Genomic DNA, 9,891 nt, shown 5'->3' with positions numbered 1-9,891 from the left:
AGCATTGTAAAGACTAAATTACTCTTACCCAGTTGATAGCGAATCGATTTGGTAACTGTTTTTATCTTCATATGATGTTCAGCTAAAACCCCAATTCTTGGGGTGTGATCATGTGATTATGGGTTGAATTAGTTTATGGGTATTGTTAATTACTAGTTTAAATGCTATATTGAAGTGGGTTTAATCATTAATTGTGGTTTAATTTATGAATTGTAGTTGCAAATGCAATTCTAATTTTGTGTTCTTTGCTTCCTCGAGAGAGAGGTTTTTGAACCAAAGCTTTTGATTAATGATTTGTAGGTATTGGGTTGATTTGGGTTCAGCTCGAGAGAGTGAATCCTAAACCCATTCCTACCCATCTTGCTCGAGAGACAAGATGTATTAAGGTTATGGGCTCTTAATTGCTATGCTTGTTGATGTTCGAGCTTGAAGCAACATAGTTATTCGAGTGAAAGCTATTTCAATTATAGTCTAGCCTACCAACTGATATTTAGTTGTTTACTAGTAGTTTCAATTACCCATGTATCGAAATTTGCCTGTAATCGATCACATCCCGAGAATTCCTCTCCTTATTGTTATTTCAAATTGTTTGTGACTGCTTGTAGTTGATATTTGCAAACCAAAAACCCTCCATCTGACATTTAATGTCACCCTTTTTATTTTTTTTATTTCTTTTTCGATAATTTTTATTCCTATATCTAGTTAGATCACATTTGTACTTCTTAATTGAACTTTGAACACGTACCACTCCCTGTGGGATTCAACCCCAACTCATTCGTTGCGTTTTATACTGCTTAACGATTGTTTGCACCTAGAATTGGATGAGGTGTGCTTGAAACATTAATCAAACACATCCACATGAACACCATAAAGATAATGACGCCATATTTTCAAAGAAAATACTACGGCAACCAACTCTAGGTCATGGGTTGTGTAATTCTTCTTGTGAACATTTAGCTGTCGGGAGGCATAAGCTATAACTTTGCCATTCTGCATTAACACACAACCCAAACAAACTCTGGATGCATCGTAATAAACTACAAAGCCTTGCGTACCTTCTGATAAGGTCAATACTGGGGCAGTAGTCGACCTCTTTTTCAATTCCAAAAAGTTTTTCTCACAAGCTTCAGACCATTGAAACTTACTTTTTTCTGAGTCAACTTGGTCAAAGGGGACGAAATAGATGAGAACCCCTCTACGAACATTATATAATATCCAGCCAACCCTGAGAAACTCCTAATATTGGTTGGAGATGTGGGTCTAGGCCAATTCTGCACTGCCTCTATTTTCTGAGCGTCAAATCTAATTCCATCACCGGAAACAATGTGGCCTAAGAATGGCACGGACTCAAGCAAAAACTCATATTTAGAGAACTTAGCATACAACTCTCCATCCTTTAGAGTTTGGAGAACTATTCTGAGATGGCTAGCATAATCTTCCACATTGCTCGAATAGATTAGAATGTCCTCAATAAATACGATAACAAACATATCTAAATAAGGATTGAATACTCTATTCATAAGGTCCATGAACGTTGCAAGCGCATTAGTTAAACCGAACGACATGACCAGAAACTCATAATGACCATAACGGGTCCTGAAAGCTGTCTTTGGAATATCACATTCGCTCACTCTCAACTGATGGTAGCTAGATTTGAGGTCTATCTTAGAGAAATATGAGGCACCCTGAAGCTGATTGAAGAGATCATCAATTCTCGGAAGAGTGATGCTTATCGTGACCAACAACACTAACCTACAATACGAGTGTCTACGATCGTCGATAATATAATAACCTAACCAAGGGTTGGGGTCGTGTTCCAAAGGAGTGGTTTTGAGAATTAGTGGAAAAATAAAATTTAGTTCAAACTAGTCGTAGCTAAAAACATTAATGCTTAAAAATATTGTAAATTAAAAGGGGTGACACAAATGTGTCAAATATCAAATGGGGGGTTTTTGTCACAAGTAGTAAAAAAACAACAAATATAGTAAGAAGATCAAGTATGGGGACAAGTTCTTGAGGTGTGACTGCAATACAAGTTGAGATAAATCATTGGGTACATGCTTTCGATAGGAAATTTGCAAGATAATAGTGACTAGGCCAAGCTTTAGATGGAAATAAGTTCCCTGTCGGGCAAACTTACTCCGTTTCAAATGCGTTCCTCTAGGACAGCTATTTGCCGCATGAAGGCCAGCCTACGCCTTACCCCACTCACTCTCTCGAGTTGAGTGTTAGGATATGGACTAGGGCTCACCCTCTCGGGCTGAACCTCATGTCGACCCACTCCTTAGGCCATCAGTCTAGTGGTCTTGGTTTCGCGACCTCCCTCTCGGGCAAGCCAAAAACACATGGGTCATTTTGTATTTGAAACTACAAACCCATTAAATTAAGCAACAACCACTAGGTGAAATTACCATAAAAATACATCTATCCTATCAGCAAGCAAGACCCAACAACAATATCAACACATATTTGCTAAATCACATCTCAAGAATGGGGGTTTTTAGCCACACATAAAGAATTAAAAAAATACACCTAAAATGATACTAAAATAAAATGGGTATAAGGAATTAAACCTTGATTTAAGCAAAGGAAGAAGAATGGAGAAGACCCACTTCCAAGTTGGGGAAGATGAAATCCTTCTTTCTTCAAGTATCCCAAAAACCCTCTCCAAACTTGAGAGAAAATATCCCAAAAGTACTATTCTATTCTGGAAATTAAAATAAATGTTCGCCTCTTAAAAATTAATAACAAGTTTAGTATTTATAGACTTCAGAAAATAGTGCTGGCGGATCTTTCGGTGAGGTTAGTCAGAATTGCTGATTAACTCGGCGATTTGCCCTTTGGTGTAGTTCGTCGCCGGCTTGCACTAGCCTTCAGCATCTTCGTGCTTTGTGTCATTAGGCGACCTAGTACTGCGTCGTGGAATTCTTCGGCGAAACGCCGACTGCTTCTTTCATCGCCTTTTTGATCCTGCTTCTCCAAGGCTTTGCGTACTGGAACAAAGGGCGGAGTGCGTCCCTTCGGCGAATCGCCAAGTGTGCTTGGCGATGCGCAGGCTTCAGCTTCTTCGTTTTTTCAGCCTTTTTGTTTCTTTTGCGCCTAAGTGTCCATGCTTCCACTAAAACTTCAAATATCTGAAATTTACGAGGTTTCATCAGATAGTGAGACAAAATAAGCATTTGAGGACACTATTCCTATCAAAACAAATCCCTAAATGAGTCCAATTTGTGGACTCATCAACACCCCCAACTTAAACTTTTGCCTGTCCTCAAGGAAACTTGAGTTCAGCCGTTCAAAAAGGGTGTCTCAAACAGTGCTATAGAAGACTCAATCATGAATGCACACAACAAGACTCAATTTACTTATGCAAGGATCAATTGTGTACTCAAAGATTCAAGTTGTGAAACACCATTACCAAAGATTCTCATGCTCGCAATACTTGCTACTTGTGCAATCAAGCTCAACAGGAAGTATCTAAGTGCTCTCACATCAAGAATGATTCCATATTCACACACAGAGGTTAATCAATTCAAGATCAGAAATCAAATGCAACGATCACACTCAAAAAAAGAGGAACGCAATGCATGTTTTTACCCATAGGTTTTCCCTTATTTTCCAATCGACTTTCGATTCGGCTTACTCAAGATCAAAAAGGTCTTTTTAAGGCTAGTAATGGGGATGAGTGCAAAGGTATGGTCATTTAGGTTTAGTGCCATTTTCCTCGTGAGATGTTGTATTCTCAAGGCATTCCCTTCTTTTGCTTTAACAATTCTTTTTCTAGTGCTTCTAAGTCATCTATTCATTCACCTCCATGGATTGCTTGGAAACCCGATTTCCTTGGTACTTTATTCCACATTTTTTTTTCTTTCCAAAGAGTTTCCATTGTTCTGCAACACCAGGGGTTAAGGGAGACTTTTCTTGCACTTCTTGACTTCTCCTTTTCCTTTTTGCCACACCCCTAACTTAGGCTTTTGGCATAAGTTGGCTATTCTTTAAACCACAAATCAAGAGGATTATAGGTAGTGGGTCAAGTAAGGTCTAGGGTTCATCAAGATTATTTCAAAGAAAGGTAAAGCTCAAAGGGTGTTCAAAAGAGTTTCTCACGTTCACGGGTAGGCCACAAAAGGGGTATATGTCAAATTTGGCTCACACTCTTTAAAGTTGCCTAAGACAATTTCAAGAGCACACCTTTCTAAATCAATCAGACTAACAAAGAAAATTCTAGGTTTATTCATGCAAGGTTCAAGGCAAGCTAATCACACAAGACATCGACACTTAAGTCAAACAAGACCACACACTTTCGCTAGTGTGCTACGGTCATTACAAGAGAATCAATTCGATAAATGGCTAATCACAACGAGATGCAAAGAGTTTACATATTGTCTATGCAACTTCATTTGGCCTCATTGTAGCCGTACATTCATGTTCATTCGATTGAGAGCACTATTCAAGTCCTCGGTATTGATTGAAACCGGGACTCAAATTTTTTGCAAAATAATGGCGATATCAACTCACAAGGGGTGGCAAAAATGTGCGAAAAATTCAAAAAATTTCGGAAGGGTCAAAATCATTTTGCAAATAAAAATAAACTAAGCCACAAGTTCAAACAATCATAAAGCAGTTTTTAAAAACACAATTAAAAACAGACAACCCAAGTGTACAAAAACATAGACATCCATAGAAAGCAAATAAAGGTGAGCCTCACCCCACCATGCATTGTTTGAGACACCCTTTTTGAACGGCTGAACTCAAGTTTGCTTGAGGACAAGCAAAAGCTTAAGTTGAGGGTGTTGATGAGTCCACAAATTGGACTCATTTAGAGCTTTATTCTGATAGAAATAGTGTCCTCAAAATTGGTTATTTTGTCTCAATATCTGATGAAAACTCTTATGTTTCAGTTATTTGAAGTTTTATTGGAAGCATGGACACTTAGGCGCAAAAAAGGAACAAAAAGGCTGAAAAGAATGAAGAAGCTGAAGCTTGAGCATCGCCAAGCACACTTAGCGAGTCGTCGAAGAGACATATTCCGCCCTTTGTTCCAGTATGCGAAGCCCTGAAGGAGGAGTATCAAAAAGGTGATGAAAGGAGCAGTCGGCGCTTCGCCGAATGGTTCCGCGAAGCAATACTATACTGCCTAATGGTCCAGAACGTGAAGATGTTGAAAGCAAGCACGAAACGGAGAAGAGACAGAAGAATGGCAAGTCGCCGAGTCATTCAGTGGTCTCGACTAACCTCGCCGAGCAATCCACTAGCACTAATTTTTGAAGTCTATAAATACTAAGATCTTTATTAATTATAGGGAGTCAAACCATTATTATAATTTTTAGAATAGAATAGTACTTTGTTGTGATAATTTCTCTCATGTTTGGAGAGGGTTTTTTTTGGGTCATCTTCCCCAAGTTGGAAATGGGTCTTCTCCATTCTTCTTCCTTTTCTTAAATCAAGGTTTAATTTCTTATACCCATTTTATTTTAGTATCATTTTAGGTGTGTTTTGTTATTTCTTGATGTGTGGCTAAAAACCTCCATTCTTGGGGTATGATTTAGCAAATATGAGTTGATATTGTTGTTGGGTCTTGCTTGCTGATAGGTTAGATGTATTTTAATAGTGATTTTACCTAATGGTTGTGGTTTAATTTAATGGGTTTGTAGTTGCAGATACAAAACCACCCATGTGTTTTCAGATTGCTCGAGAGAGAGGTCGCGAAACCAAGACCACTAGGCTGATGGCCTAAGGAGTGGGTCGACATGAGGTTCAGCCCGAGAGGGTGACCCCTAGTCCCATATCCTAACACTCAGCTTGAGAGAGTGAGTGGGGTAAGACGTAGGCTGGTCTTTATGCGACAAATGGGTGTCCGAGAGGAACGCATTTGAAATGGGGTAAGTTGCTCGAGAGGGAAACTTATTTCCATCTAAAGCTTAGCCTAGTCACTATTATCTTGCAAATTTCCTATTGAAAACATGTACCCAACGATTTATCTCAACTTGTATTGCGGTCACACCCCAAGAACTTCTCCCCATACTTGATTTTGTTGTTATTTTTGCTGTTTTTACTACTTCTGACAAAACCCCCATTTGATATTTGACACTTTTGTGTCTCCCCCCTTTAATTTACTATATTTTTGTTCGTCAATGTCTTTAGCTACGACTAATTACAGCTAAATTTTATTTTTCTATCAATTCTCAAAACCAGTCCCTTGGAACACGACCCCAACCTTTGGTTGCGTTACTATATTATCGATGATCGTAGACATTCGTACCGTAGGTTAGTGTTGTTGGTCACAATAAACATCAAAATTTTGTGGCTCCGCTTATTTTTAATTGCAAAATGATTTTGCAAAATCATTTTGACCCTTCCAAAATTTTTTGAATTTTTCGCACATTTTTGCCACCCCTCGTGAGTTGAATGTAGCTGTTCTTTTGCAAAAAAATTGAGTCTCGATTTCGATCAATAGCAATGAGTTGAATAATGCTCTCAATTGAACGAACATGAATGCGCGGCTATGATGAGGCCAAATGAAGTTGCATAAACAATATGTGAACTATTTGCATCTCGTTATGATTAGCCATTTATCAAATTGAATTTCTTGTAATGACCATTGCACACTAGCGAAAGTGTGTAGTCTTGTTTGACTTAAGTGTCGATGCCTTGTGAGATTTACTTGCTCTGAACCATGCATAAATAAACCCAAAATTTTCCCCGTTAGTTTGATTGATTTAGAAAGGTGTCCTTTCGAGATGATCTTAGGCAACTTTAAAGAGTGTGAGCCAAATTTGACATATACCTCTTTTTTGGCCAACCCGTGAGCGTGTGAAAATCTTTTGAACACCCTTTTGAGCCTTACCTTTCTTTGGAAAAACCTTGATGAACCCTAAACCTTACTTAACCCACTACCTATAATCCTCTTGATTTGTGGTTTAGCAAATTGCCAACTTAGGCCAAAAAGCCTAAGTTGGGGGTGTGGTGAAAAGGAAAAGGAGAAGTCAAGAAATGCAAGAAAAGTCCCCTTAACCCATGGTGTTGCAGAACGATGGAAACCCCTTAAAAAAACTGTGGAATAAAGTACAAAAGAAATCGGGTTTCCAAGCAATCCATGGTGGTGAATAGAAAGATGACTTAGAAACACTAGAAAAAGAATTGATAAAGAAAAAGAAGGGAATGCCTTCAGAATACCACATCTCGCTAGGAAAAAGTCACTGAGCCTAAATGACCATACCTTTGCACTCATCCCCATTACAAGCCTTAGAAAGATCATTTTGATCTTGAGTGAGCCGGACCAAAGATCGATCGGAAATAAGGGCAATCCTATGGGTGAAAACATGAATTGTGTTCCTTTTTTTGAGTGTGAGCGTTGCATTTGATTCCTGATCTTGAATTGATTAACCTCTGTGTGTGAAGATGGAATCATTCTTTATGTGAGGGCATTTAGATACTTTTTGTTGAGCTTGAACTTGCACAAGTAGCAAGTATTGCGATCATGAGAATCTTTGTTAATGGTGTGTCACAACTTGAATCTTTGAGTACACAATTGATTATTGCATAAGTAATTGAGTCTTGTTGTGTGCATTCATGATTGAGTCTTCTATAGCATTGTTTGAGACACCCTTTTTGAACGGCTGAACTCAAGTTTCCTTGAGGACAAGCAAAAGTTTAAGTTGGGGGTATTGATGAGTCCACAAATTGGACTCATTCAGTGATTTATTTTGATAGAAATAGTGTCCTCAATTGCTTATTTGTCTCAATATCTGATGAAAATTCCTAAGTTTTAGGTATTTGAAGTTTTAGTGGAAGCATGGACACTTAGGCGCAAAAAGGAACAAAAAGGGTGAAAAGAACGAAGAAGCTGAAGCCTGAGCATTGCCAAGCACACTTGGCGAGTCGCCGAAGGGACAAATTCCTCCCTTTATTCCAGTATGCGAAGCCCTAAAGGAAGAGGATAAAAAAGGCAATGAAAGGAGCAATCGGCGCTTCGCCGACTGGTTCCGTGAAGCAGTACTATACCACCCAATGGTCCAGAACATGAAGATGCTGAAGGCAAGCATGAACTGACGAAGAGACAGAAGAAGAGCGAGTCACCGAGTCATTCGACGGTCTCGACTAACCTCGCCGAGCGATCCGCCAGCACTAATTTCTGAAGTCTATAAATACTAAAATCTTTATTAATTTTAGAGATTCGAACCATTATTATAATTTTCAGAATAGAATAGTAGTTTTTTGGGATATTTTCTCTCATGTTTGGAGAGGGTTTTTTTTGGAGACTTGAAGAAAGGGTCTTCTCCATTCTTCTTCCTTTGCTTAACTCAAGGTTTAATTACTTATACCCATTTGATTTTTAGTATCATTTTAGGTGTATTTTGTTATTTCTTGATGTGTGGCTAAAAAACCCCATTCTTGGGATGTGATTTAGCAAATATGAGTTGATATTGTTGTTGGGTATTGCTTGCTAATAGGTTAGATGTATTTTAATAGAGATTTCACCTAATGGTTGTGGTTTAATTTAATGGGGTTTGTATTTGCAAATACAAAACCAACCATGTGTTTTTGGCTTGCCAGAGAAGGAGGTCGCGAAACCAAGACCACTAGACTGATGGCCTAAGGAGTGGTTCGACATGAGGTTCAGCACGAGAGGGTGAGCCCTAGTCCCATATCCTAACACTCAGCTCGAGAGAGTGAGTGGGGTAAGGCGTAGGCTAGCCTTCATGCGGAAAATCGGTGTCCGAGAGGTACGCATTTAAAACGGGGTAAGTTGCCCGAGAGGGAATTTATTTCCATCTAAAGCTTAGCCTCGTTACTATTATCTTGAAAATTTCTATCGAAAGCATGTACCCAACGATTTATCTCAACTTGTATTGCGGTTACACCCCAAGAACTTCTCCCCATACTTGATTTTCTTGTTATATTTGCTGTTTTTACTTCTTTTGACAAAACCCCCATTTGATATTTGTCACTTTTGTGTCATCCCCTTTAATTTACTATGTTTTTGTTCGTCAATGTCTTTAGCTACGACTAGTTACAGCTAAATTTTATTTTCTATCAATTCTCAAAACCACTCCCTTGGGACACGACCCTAACCTTTGGTTGGGTTACTATATTATCGATGATCGTAGACACTCATACCGTAGGTTAGTATTGTTGGTCACGATAAGCATCAATGATCCAGCACAACTCACGGCACTCCTGACAGCTCAACCACCTCCAGCACAGGTAGCAAACCAGGCACCATAAGTTCCTCCGGCCAAAGCACCTCCGCCACGCTTGATGAATAGGATGAAGGCTGCCGATATGCGAAGAATTATAGAGGAAAAAAGGTTGTCTACAGATGGGTAGTGGTTAAATATCCAGCAGTGTGGGACACACTCAGGTTCCACAAATTTGAGCAGTTCTAAAAGTTCTGGAGTCCGTACGTGCCTACATGGGTCACAAAGTTCTATGAGAGATATGCATGGTTTCTCCCAAAAGGGAAGAAGAAAGTTGGATCAGCAGCACCGTTAGAGTTTGTTAAGGTGTGTGGGAAGAAATTAAATGTAGTGAGACAGACATAAATGAGTTGGTTGCTTGCACAATCCGAATAGTCCATACGTTGACTACTCAGCTCAAGACCAAGTCGTTAAACGACTTGAAGAGGTGGTTGTTCCCACTGCTTTTCAATTCTTCACTTCCATGGATAGAGGCAGGGGTCCCGATTGAGAAGAAGAATATTCAAATCATTGATTGGTACTGGTTCGGCTTCATCATCAGCACCTTGATGCCATCCAAATAAAAGTACATCGCCTGGCATTAGAAGTCTGCACTTCTTGGGTACATTATTGATTGGGAAAGGTTGAATTTGGGGTCGATTATTGCTCTGGAGATGACCCTGAGGGCCAAATAGAGTCAGACCTCATTACATTT

The sequence above is a fragment of the Solanum tuberosum genome, unplaced genomic scaffold (genome assembly GCF_000226075.1).
Source record: "Solanum tuberosum cultivar DM 1-3 516 R44 unplaced genomic scaffold, SolTub_3.0 scf00170, whole genome shotgun sequence".
NCBI classification, from domain to species: Eukaryota; Viridiplantae; Streptophyta; class Magnoliopsida; order Solanales; family Solanaceae; genus Solanum; species Solanum tuberosum.
This window is presented reverse-complemented; position numbering follows the sequence as displayed.